The sequence below is a fragment of the Pygoscelis adeliae genome, unplaced genomic scaffold (assembly GCF_000699105.1).
Source record: "Pygoscelis adeliae isolate BGI_AS28 unplaced genomic scaffold, ASM69910v1 Scaffold159, whole genome shotgun sequence".
Classification (NCBI taxonomy): Eukaryota; Metazoa; Chordata; class Aves; order Sphenisciformes; family Spheniscidae; genus Pygoscelis; species Pygoscelis adeliae.
In genome coordinates, this window is record NW_008825562.1 from 1,063,000 (window position 1) to 1,074,417 (window position 11,418).

Consider the following 11,418-nt stretch of genomic DNA (forward strand, 5'->3'; position numbering starts at 1 on the left):
TATTGGTTTTGGTTCACTTAATATTTGTATTTAACTTACAAGAATCTTTTATAACTACCACTGAAATAAACTGTATGTCTAGCTTTTCTGATGGAAAAACCTAGCTCTGAAGTGTAATATGCTTCCTTGGCATCTAGCACAGTTCTAGCAAGATGGTATTTGCATGAGGCTTACAGAAAACAAAGTATCTTCTCTTGTTCTACATTTTTGGTTTGTTCTGAATTATTCTTCCTTTTGTGTCTGTTAATTCCTTAAATATTGCCTATAATGAACTTAGTTGTGAAAAGCAAAATTCTGGAACATGTAATCTAAATTCTTTGCTTGTCCACTTAGTCCTCTTTATAAATGAGTGAAGATGGAGTGTGGTAAAATAACACCACCAGTGAGAAGCAAGATTAACTCCAATCTTATCCTGCACATGCACAATTGTATATTTTGAGTCGGACAGGTAGCTGAAGATGAGTTTGAAGCTCAGACCAAGAGAATGTGATTTTTTTCACATGATGAGAACACACATTAGACTTCATTTAGTGTAAGAGGAGGTGACTCTTAGGGTGGCAAGTGGTGTATATATATATGTGTGGATATATATGTATATATGTTTCCTTCTCTTTATCCACGTCAAAGTGTATTTGTTCAGCAAACTTATATGATACAAAATTAATAGATTAAAAAAAAATTCTGATTTCTGCCAAATTAGTCTACTGAGCTAATTCACATGTATGTAGTATTCCTAGCTCTGACATAAGGAATAGGGGACAAATATGGCAGTGAGAGATTACCAGACTAACAGTAATACAATACCAAATCCTCATTACTCTCACCTTTAACTCGCCACTAAAAGTGCTCTGATTCATGAGATGTGACAGCTTATACTGTGACAATTGGCAAGATTTTTATCCTTTCCTGTCTACCCCATTTTAACTTAGAGAAGAATACTGCCTGTACTCAGGCTGCCACAATTCACAGCCATGTGTTTTAAGATCAATTGAAATTGTGCAAAAAGAGCAAGGTGTATAGGCTGAGGGCAAGTTAAGTTTGTCAGCCAGATCAGTGTATATTATTGCCCATTTCTCGGTCAGAACCCTTTGGCATTGTGTTCTCTATTGAATCTTCAGTGTTGGGAGTATGAATACAAAACTACCAAAACAAAACACTCTCATGCATATACCTCTCTGGAGGAATATGAGCACAAGCATGTGACACGCTTCTTCCATTGTTTAATGCATTATAGGGAGGTGACACAATGCTACAGTGTTAAGGACGGTACAAGAACTGTAAGTTTGTGTAGAAGAATATAGGTTCAATTTACAGGAGTGATTACAGTTTTTAAAAAACTAACTTTTCTGACAATCTTAGAATTTCAGAATAGAAATGTGTGGATGAAATTGTCCAGGGAGAAGACCGCAGGAGGAAAGAGTTAAAGTCTAGAGGAAAGGGCTCTTTTAATCTGTGTAGACAGCTGGAGAGAGAAGATGAGACTATCCAAAAGAGTGTCTGAAAGAGAATCAGGAGCAGTGAGAGTGCAATGAGGTAGCTATGCAGTCAGCTGCTAAAGGTGTCTAATGGCACAAGAAAGGTCAGGGTTTCCCAATTTAGCTAGAAGGTCATTCCAGACTTCACTGAGGGTGGTTTCACTGCAGCCTAAGGAATGAGTAGAACTGGTATGGAGCTCCACGGCCTCTGTCTCTGCTGGAATTTGGGGTTTTGTGGTCTAAATCATGTTTATTCCTTGGGGAAGTTTGTCTCTTTAAATCCTCCAAGGACTTTTGAGCCTCCCATCCCCTTATTAAGGAAATCATTTTAGCAACCTGAGGGCATTGGAAGTATATGCTGGTAGGGGACTGCTTATGTGGAGGTAATAGTTCAGTTAGTTCTGAATCCTTGCTGTGAAGTTCTTGCTTTACTTTGCTTTTTCTATGTATAGTTCTTCTACTAATGGAAAGTTATTGGTTGGAAGTTGCTTCAAATTTTATTTGAACTGTGGTTTCACTTTAAAAAGTTAGCATTCCTGTAAAAAGATTTTTTTTTTTTTTTTTTCTGCCTGTTACCCTTTCCCCTCTCCTGGTGCTCCCTTTTGTTTACAGCAAACATTGATGTGACTGTTGTTAAGTGGATTGCAAAAGTGATCTGGGTTAAAATTTACCTTATTTAAAAATGGTTAGTTTCAACTTTGTTCAGTTCCTTGATCTTGCCTATTGTGTGGTCTCAGAAATGCCTGCACTGATACAAGAGGGAAGATAGGTAAGATGGTAGTGTAAACCCCTTTCACCATTCAGCTGTCCCTTTCAGGAACCTAGCTCCCTGCTCTCATCTGGCCCAGCTACATCATCTTGGCTCAGGCTGCTGAAGAAATTGCTAAATTTTGAGGAACAGCTGTGAGAAGGCCTGCAAAACAGGGCCATGTGAGGTGAAAAAGCAAAATTACAGGCTGAAGTAGGCTTGCTGGTGGTTTAAGGATTAAAAAGAGGAAATACTAACATGGAAACACATGAAATCCCGACTGAAAAGACTAGGGACTTAATGAAAGTCACATAACAATAATAAGGCTGTATTGCTGCAGCTAGTGAAAGCTAATTTTTATCTCCCAGGCTTCTGCTTGCTTGGCCAGCAAGGATTCTTTGGGTGTTTTATTAGCCTGGTGAGTTTACTATTCTTAATGAAGTAACTTGCTAAATCCAAGCTATGTTTTATGTGTGTTAACTTCTAAATTACTACTTTATATTTTTAAGCTGTATATATCTCATTTGTGCAGTCTCTGTTCATCACTGAAGGTACTGAAAAAAGTGACCTAACCAGTGATGGGAGGTGTATTTTAGTAGTACTATCGGCTTGTACTGTGTAACTATAGAAGGGGATGTTTTGACTCGCTTATATAGGAAGTATCAAGATATAGTACTTCTAGTTTCATGACAACAGAAAAGCTTTTCTGGATTTAATTCCTTTTATATCAGTTTATTCTGGATTTAATTCCTTTTATATCAGTTTATATAGTGATAAATGTTTTTGTTTATTTCTGGACTATTTTGGATCTTAATGTGGTATTTTAAATCAACTGATGGTTTTAGGTCATCCTGTGAGTTCTAAATGGCTTTTGTGTTTTTGTTAGTTATTTTCTTTACCCATTTAATGAACCTAAGGTAGCTGTAAAACACTCAATTTTCTTGCAAGCTTGTAAGTAATTCATAAAACACTAGAGCCTTAGTATGACTGAGATTTCCTTTTTCATCCTTTGTGATCTACCAATTTAATCTTATAATTTTACTAGTTGTGGTTAGCCAGTTAAATTGACTCTTGAAATTACATCTCTGAAGTAAATCTGCACTTTAACAAAGCTATTTATTTTCCTCTGTCTCTAATAAACAAGTGCCTGTCCCAAGACAGTATCTATAGGTAAGAATCTAATTAAAGCTTATTGAGAGACTGGTAGTAGTATACTGAAATAAAACCCTGAGTTAATTTCTAAATATAGGAAAAATAGTAAGAGTTAACTGAGTAAGTTCAAATTCTGCCTTCAAACAGTCTGACTACAACAACATTGCAATCAAAGGAAGGTGTGGTTATCTGAAAGTACTATGAAACACACTTTTTTTTTCCCCCCAGCAGAAAGATTAAAAAAAAATGGTAGTTTTCTAATCTCTCTTAAGGGTGCAATTTAATGGTAACATTTTCTTGTTAGGTCTTGAATGAGGTCTAGGTCTAGGCAGACATAAGTAGCTCTGACAGTGCGTATCTTCAAAGTGTATTGAAGTTGTTTACTCTTCAGGAATAGTTTTCTTGATCTTCTGCATAGATGGATATTAGAACATTATGGCTTCTCTGGATTGTGTAAAGCACAATGTTTCTTGGATTTTTTTTTCTAACAATACAAAACTACTTATTTCTGTTTGGAAGCTGGCCAAACAAGCACTGGCTGTAATCATGCTCAAACAGGTTAAGGCAGAATAAATGTCTTGATGCACAGCAGTATCCAATGTTACCTTTGTCTTCCTGAAAAAAACATTAGTCAGGATATTACTGATAGTGATGACATCGTGTTGCTTAGACTCTGAACTGATTAGTCCGAGTTCTTGTGGCTCTCCTTAATATTGAGGCATGCACATGGTAGTGGAGTATGCTGTAGGAGCTTTTACAATGCTTCCTTTGGAGTACCTCTTCTAGCGTATAAAATTTTTTTTTAGAAGTCTTGTTATATAGTTTTGCTTTATGACAAAAACAATTCAGTAAAACGAGGCTTCGGAGCACAGTACCCCTGTTCTTCTGCATAGTTTTTGTGAGACCAGTCATTTAAGTGAGATGAGTCACTGAATCACTTAATGTAATTACGTAGTCACTTGTTTATGGTTGTATAGACTAAAGTTAAAATATTTTAACTGTATGAATGTTTAGATAAGGAAGATGACATAATTGCGAACAACTGCCAATTTTTAAAAACTGAGCCGTTATTTTAAGTTTCATAATGGGTCCTTTGGTTAACTGGGAGTCTCAGGCTTTACATCAATTATGTCACACTCTTTGAAATCCTCAACAGTACTTTGCACAGACTCAATAATATCTTATTTATTGTTATAGGAGAGCTAATCAACTAAACATTCCTCTGCTGCTAAGTACAGCCAGCAAGCTGCTTATGAGTCAGGACTCTGGCAGATAATTCTGCTGCGTATCAGTGAAAACTTTACTGGCTAGTTGTCATGTTCTTTATGTGAACAAATACCAACTTTTTGGATCTTATTTTTCACATTCCAGTAAGCAACGTTTTCAGTGTTCACTGTAGTAAGCTTATGCTTGTAAAGGACTAGGGGAAAAAAAAACCAAACAACTTCATCATGCAATCATTCTGGAGTGTAATACACAGTAAGCTCAGAAATTTACAATGTTATATCCATGGTTGATTAGTAATTAGGCTTTCAAATGTTCATGAATCCAATTTCCATACAGAGCAGCAGTTAAGGGCAAGTTACTGGATAAACACAGTGATACCTGAAACTAGAACTATGTAATTTTTATAGCAGTCTTGAATGTCTGGATATTGTTGCAGCTTTTTAGGTGGCAAAAGTACACTGTACACTCACACTTGTAAATAAAGGTGTATATAAGATGAATATGAACTAACCACTTTATAGAGACTGTGAAATTAATTTCCCCCTATAACAGTAGTTTGGGAAAAACTTTCCTGTCGGTTATTTGTATATCTCCTGACTTGTATCTTTTCATATTTCAGTATAATGTATAAAATAGAAAAGGAGCTGCTTGTCAGCAGCTTGTTAGAATTCCTTAAATTTAATGCCAGCTTTGAAAAGCAAGTGATCGCTCAAGTATGTCCAACGCTTACACTTATTTCTGTGTAAATATTTTTAAAATAAGCTAGTATAATACAAAGCTTGTTATCATCTCAGGTTAGCAGATCAAGAGTACTCAGTGACTAATTAGCTGTATGCTTGACTGAGATAGAGGAAGCCATCTTTGCTTGTTCCCGACTAATTACTTGAACCTTGGGCTTTTACAATGTGGCTGCCCTGGCAGATGGGTTATATTAAGCTAATAATCTTTTCAGGGAAACAATAAGAAAATCAGAAGTGATTGGCATGTTTAAAAAAAAAAATAAAAATCTAGTCCAGAGCACTGTCTGGGAGATTAAAATGCCAAGTTCAGTTCAGTTGAGCAGAATGCCAGAGGTGGCCTTCCAGCGCCAAGATGGGTGCTCTGATGGCAGGTACCAGATGCTTCATTCTGAAGATGGGAAAGCTTTTTTTGAAACTGATGCACCTTCTCCAAAGCATGTCATTCCTAGTTCACGTATCCCCTGCTATTCCAGATACTGTTTGTGTTGCTGTGCTTTGACTACTGCTCTTCCCAGTTCAGACTTCAGTTGACAATCTGTCAGCACCACTGATTAAACACTGGCACGAAGAGGGTGAGTACTTAGCAGAACACTTCCTGCGCTTTGCCCTTCTACAGTCTAGAAACAGCTTGGTATGTCCACACTTCTCTTCCCACTCTAAAGCAATACAGCAGAGTGTATATAATTCACAATTTTTTCTGTTTAGCTTCACATCTGTAGTTTAAATGCAGAATTCAATGCCTTTTGCTGTTGGTTTCTGCATATTGTATTTACTAATTAAGTCTAGGAAACATAATGGAGTAACTATTGGAACTAGTAGAATGCAGTAACTTAACATTAGTTCCTGGGCTTACATATTCTTATTTAGAACTGAAGCTAATGACGTGTTCAAGTGATGCACAGCAGCCAAGATTATGCTAATCTGGTTTTAATGACATGAACAGGAGAATTTTAGAGCTGTTTTTTTAAAATCAAGTATCCTGTTCAGACAAAGGAATAGAGGAGTTTGATTCTCTAAAATGAAATATAGTAAGAGCATTAATGGTTGCCTAAAACACGTTCCTATGTCGGCAGTTTCTATTTTGCATAAAAAGACGGTTTAAAAGAGGTATGCAAAAACTGGCTTGAAATTAAATGTCTGGTTCTAAAACATGTACTTCAATTATTAAAAACATAAAACCTATTTGATTGTAGAATCATTTTGAAGACAGAAGTGGTTCAGGCAGTTAGCATACATAGCATCTTTGGAATTTTTTTTTTCTGTAGAAGTGTCTACATAAACAACTATATTGTGCTTGTATGTTGTCCTCTTTGGAAGTTAAGGTATGATTCCAATGTAACGGCAGTTGTTGGGAAGTTAGTATCCTGTGTTACAGTTGTCAAGGTTGTTTTGAATATGCTTCATTATATTGGAGACCTTTTGGCAAAATAAATCATAACCTCAGGAATTTTACTTCTGTGACAGTAACTGTTCAAAGGTTGCAGAAAGAAAATTAGTGAAGGTGCTGAGTCATTATGTCTTGTGAGTAGCATAGCTAGTGCTTTTATCTGTTAGATGAATCCAAATTACATACTGCAATATACTGTCTAATGTAACTCTTAATCAGATGGCCAAGCTGTATTAGAATTTATTTTTTTATTTAATACGTATAAGTAATTACATTTTTAATAAAATATTTATAAATGTCAATATTAGGTATTGAATTTGCAATACCATTTGTTTATGTGTCAGCTTACTTCTGTAGCTCTGTAGATTTTGTTAATGAATTTGAGAGTTCTAAAGAATGATAGCCTTTAGTTTAAAAATGCAATTTAAGATCTCATGAGTATCTGTTCCCCCTTGTTGATACTTTCTACCAATATGCAGTGACTTCCAGACGCTCAGAAAAAATAAAAATTTTCATGGGTCGTTATTGGCTTAAAGATTCCCTGCAGAATATTTGCTTTGTAGGAGGAACTATATATTCTATGCAGTAGAGCACTTAATCATATTGCCTCTCCTTTTTTATAAGCTTGGCTTTATTTTTGGCACTTTTTTCTATTAGTGAAATAGTTTATACCTAGACACATATAGTGCTATTCACATTGGGGGGGGGAGATAAACTAGACGGACCAAAGAGACGGAAGTTAAAATTGTAGAATACATATGCACAGTCTGAATGCACAGTCAGTTCAAAGGAGAAAATTCTAATGTACTTCTGAAGCAGGAAGGAAAAGAGTTTCATAAATGTAAGGTCACGGAACAGTCCTCCTTCACTGGCAGAACTCACGTACTAAAAAACCTCAAGTTCTCTCAGCTGCTCTCTGAGGGTGAAATAGCATAGGTACAAAGAGCCTTAGACAGAGATGGTGTTTAAAAAAAAAAAAGGGGGGGGGGGAAGGTTCATTTCAAAAAGTGGATTGTCTTTTGATCTGGGATCTGTTAATCTCAAGTTTAACATCCCTGCATTTTGAACATTATATACAGTAGGAAAGTAGGAAAGTGGTAAAAAACTTGGGATTTTTGGAGTTTAAAGGCAGCGTGGTTTACTTAACAAAGAGAATTGGACAAAATTAATTAAAAAGAATAATTCCCCTCCCTCCCCCCAATCTAAATTTTGATGTCCAGTGGGTTGGAGGGGAGAATTTCTGGGTTGATGTTTGCATTTCTGCATTTTAAATGAACTTAAAATGTGTCAGAACTCTTGGTTGGCATGATTGCTGTACTTTACGCAGAAATCTGTTAACTACTGACTTTTTTATTGCACATGAAGCTACTGGGAACAATAAAATCATGGCTTTCATTAATTCTTTTATTAATTCATCTTTTATTGATGACTGCAAGTGGTATTCAGATGCATAGAACATTATTTCTGCTTGTCTGTACCTAAAACTTAACTAAACTTTTCATTCAGCAACTCATAGCACTAAAATACATGCTTTGTACAAATTAGAGTAACCTGAAACATTAATAAATGTTAGAGTTATTAATTACATTGATAAATGGCTAGTTCATTTAGGAGTCTCTTAATTAACTAACTAGTAAATGGAGTGTTGTTGCTATATCCTCAGATTATCTTGGAACTATAAGCAGTTTACTAGGGCAGATGCTTCTACGAAAAAAAAATTGTGCTTCTTGATCTTAACTACTGCAACGTTGACTGTTCCAGTGAATGTTCTAGTACTTATTTTTTCTGTGTAGTACGTGGCCAGTAGCCATGAATAAGCTAGCTTAGCTTGAGTCATAAGTGATAATAAGAAATATTTTACCATTATATTGGTATCCTGTTTCAGGGGTGTTTTTATTTTGGAGTTTACGCTTGTCTGAGATGTACTGACCTGTTTCTTTCAAGGGCTATTTAAATTTCTCCAGTGTGAAGTAAAAGCTTATTTCACTTCAGAAATAGGCATGTGCTGACTCATCATGGGGCAGCACTGTTCCACCCTTCAGATTTGTTTGTGCTACCATGTGCCCAGTTCACAGCAGCTGCATAGCTTTCTGAACAATGATGAAGGATGAGGGAAGGAATAACAGGAGAGTGGGAAAATGTGGGAAAACATAATCTTTGAAGAGTTAGGGATCCTGGGAATATGTGGGCTTCCCACCCACCCCTTTGCTTTACAAAAAGGTTGTATACCTAGCCAACCCCTGACTGCAGTTCAGTTTTACTAGCTCAGAGCTTCTCCAGTTTTTGCCTGGTCCTAGTATTCCCCATTTACAATTAATCAAGAAATTCACTGTATTCTGTCTTTAATGAAGCCAGTTCTTTCATGAAATGGCAACAGCAATGCGGAGACTTCATACAACTGGCATACCAAATGCATTCGACTAGTGTCACGCTAACAACAACATCAGTGTAAGGGGAGACAAAGGAAGTCTCTTGGGGAGAAAAAAAAATACCTTGAATGACAATTTATCAATGAAAAAAAAATACCTTGAATGAATAAGCACAGGCTAGACCTATGTGAACAATAAAGAGCAAGTATTTATAGAAAGAGAAAGCATATGGATTTTTACATAACAGTTTTCCTGGGGGTTTTTTGGTAGTTTTTTTGTTTGTATTTTTACTTATGATTGAGTATCTCAGTATGTGAAAACAAGTGCTTTCTCAGTAGACAAACTTAAGCTGGTGTTAGTTACGTTGTGAATAATGTGACCACACAGTTTGCAGAAAACAGGAAACAGCTTTTTGTCATACTTCCTTTTTGAGGGAATGCTTCATCATGATACTACTCAAACGTTAATTTGTCAGCTCTGGGAGACGCCCAGTGTTGCACACTGAAGAGAGCGGGTACAAGCAAATCAGTTTCGGTTGCTAGAATGATAGATAATTTTTTTTTTCCCATCAGAATAATTGACCAATTATTCAGTTTCTCCTTGTGCTTGTACAGGAACTAAAAGGAAGCTTTCAGTAGTGCCAGTGATCTTTCTACAAATCTAAGAACTGCTACATACCAGATCTTTGGGTAATGAAGTCTTATAAGAAAAGATTTAAGTGTTCTGTTTGCTGCAGGATCAGTGAAGATGTTTGGTGGGTTTTTTTAAAATAAAAAAGTAAATCTAAAAAAAAATTAATAAAAATGTGGGGTTTTAAGCAGCAAAATAAACATGTCATTGAGCATAAACTTGATTTAAAGCATTGAAATGACTCTTTTATAAAAATATTCTACTTCAAACAGTGTTTTCCAGTTGACAGACAAGTATAAGTTCTTGGAATGCTTCTTAAAAGAAACCTAGGTTTCTGCAGTCAGTCAATGCATTTTTTTGCCACGTAGGGTCTACGCTTCAATTTGAAATGTTTTAGATAGCAAAGACTTGTGGCTGAGGGCCTTTGACTCAGAGACTTACGTGTTTGCTGCAGGTACATGGTAAGAAACAGTCTGTATGGTCTCAATGGCAATTTCAGATTTCTATCTGATCCAATTTGTGCATCTATAAAGTGAAGGATATTATTTTAACTTGCATTGGCAGCAGTGGTTTAGCAATGATTAACAGTAACAGGTTTGCTTTGTGAGTCTTGCATGTAGCTAGAAATGAGTAGCGAGTGAAAGGGAGGTAGCCAGCATTTACTGACAGTATCCTTTAAACACTTAGTGATGACTAGTACATTAAGTAAAACCTGAGTGAATGCAGCTAATGATGTCCCACTCTGTATTTCTGGAGCTGAAATATAGACTAGTCTGACTCATTATAAACACTCCAAAAAAGCTGTTAAAGGGAGCTGCACTAGACCTGTTGCTGTGTGGAATTCCTAAAGAACTCGTTTGGTGGGGGTGAGGGAGAATGCATAGCTTCTAGGAGAGATTTTTGAAAGCCTAATGGTATTTATAAAAACAAAATTCTAACAATACAATATTCAACAAATGGAAAAGAGCATTGCTTTCATTACTATACATATATTTCATCTTTTATTTAATTTCTGTGTTTTTGAACGCTCTCCTTAATCTAATTCCTTTTCACATTAAGACTGAACAAGTACTTTGAAAAAAAAAATAGTGTACTCATGCTTCTTTCTACATTGGCTTTTTGCAGATAAGACTTTTACTTTCCAGACCTCATTAAGCAGTCAGCTGAGCAGGCTAAATGAGTGTTCCAAGTGGTAATGGATACTTACTCCATGTAAGTACAACAAGATTATGAGATACTGGAATGCTGAGTACTTAACTGGCACAGTGTCATTTATATTACAAATAAATGCATCAAGTAAATAATTCGGGCATTTATGATAGCAATGTGTTCTCCTATCTGTTAATAGGGTAAATCCGGGTCACTAGATGAGGGGGTTTTGTTTTCTACTTTGAGCCTTTTATCTTCCATTCCACGTATCTGAGAGGATCTTGGCCTTTTCCATAAATAAGTGCTTCCTTTTAAGGTATTTAAGCCTGAATGGAATATGAATAGGCAGAACGCTTCCAATAAAACCTGTTTGTGAAAATCAACTTGCATTACGTTAACCCAATTTACACACGTGCTAAGTTCTTACTTTGTTTTGTAACGTTCTAGGTTGTTGTTAGGATGCTTAGATAATATTGCAAAGCTTGCCTTGATTTCTCCAAGCTCGGGTTACCGTTATTCAAATACAAGTAAGTTCAGATTC

At 36.0% G+C, this 11,418-nt stretch overlaps 1 long non-coding RNA gene across 1 annotated transcript in view; it reads right to left on the bottom strand.

The window, feature by feature from the left end:
* LOC103923952 overlaps positions 1-10,798 on the bottom strand; it is a 16,408-nt gene extending 5,610 nt beyond the window's left edge. The window contains exon 1 of the long non-coding RNA XR_663955.1: positions 10,170-10,798. This is a non-coding gene — a long non-coding RNA (uncharacterized LOC103923952). The remainder of the gene's footprint in view (positions 1-10,169) is intronic.
* Positions 10,799-11,418: the final 620 nt, after the last annotated feature.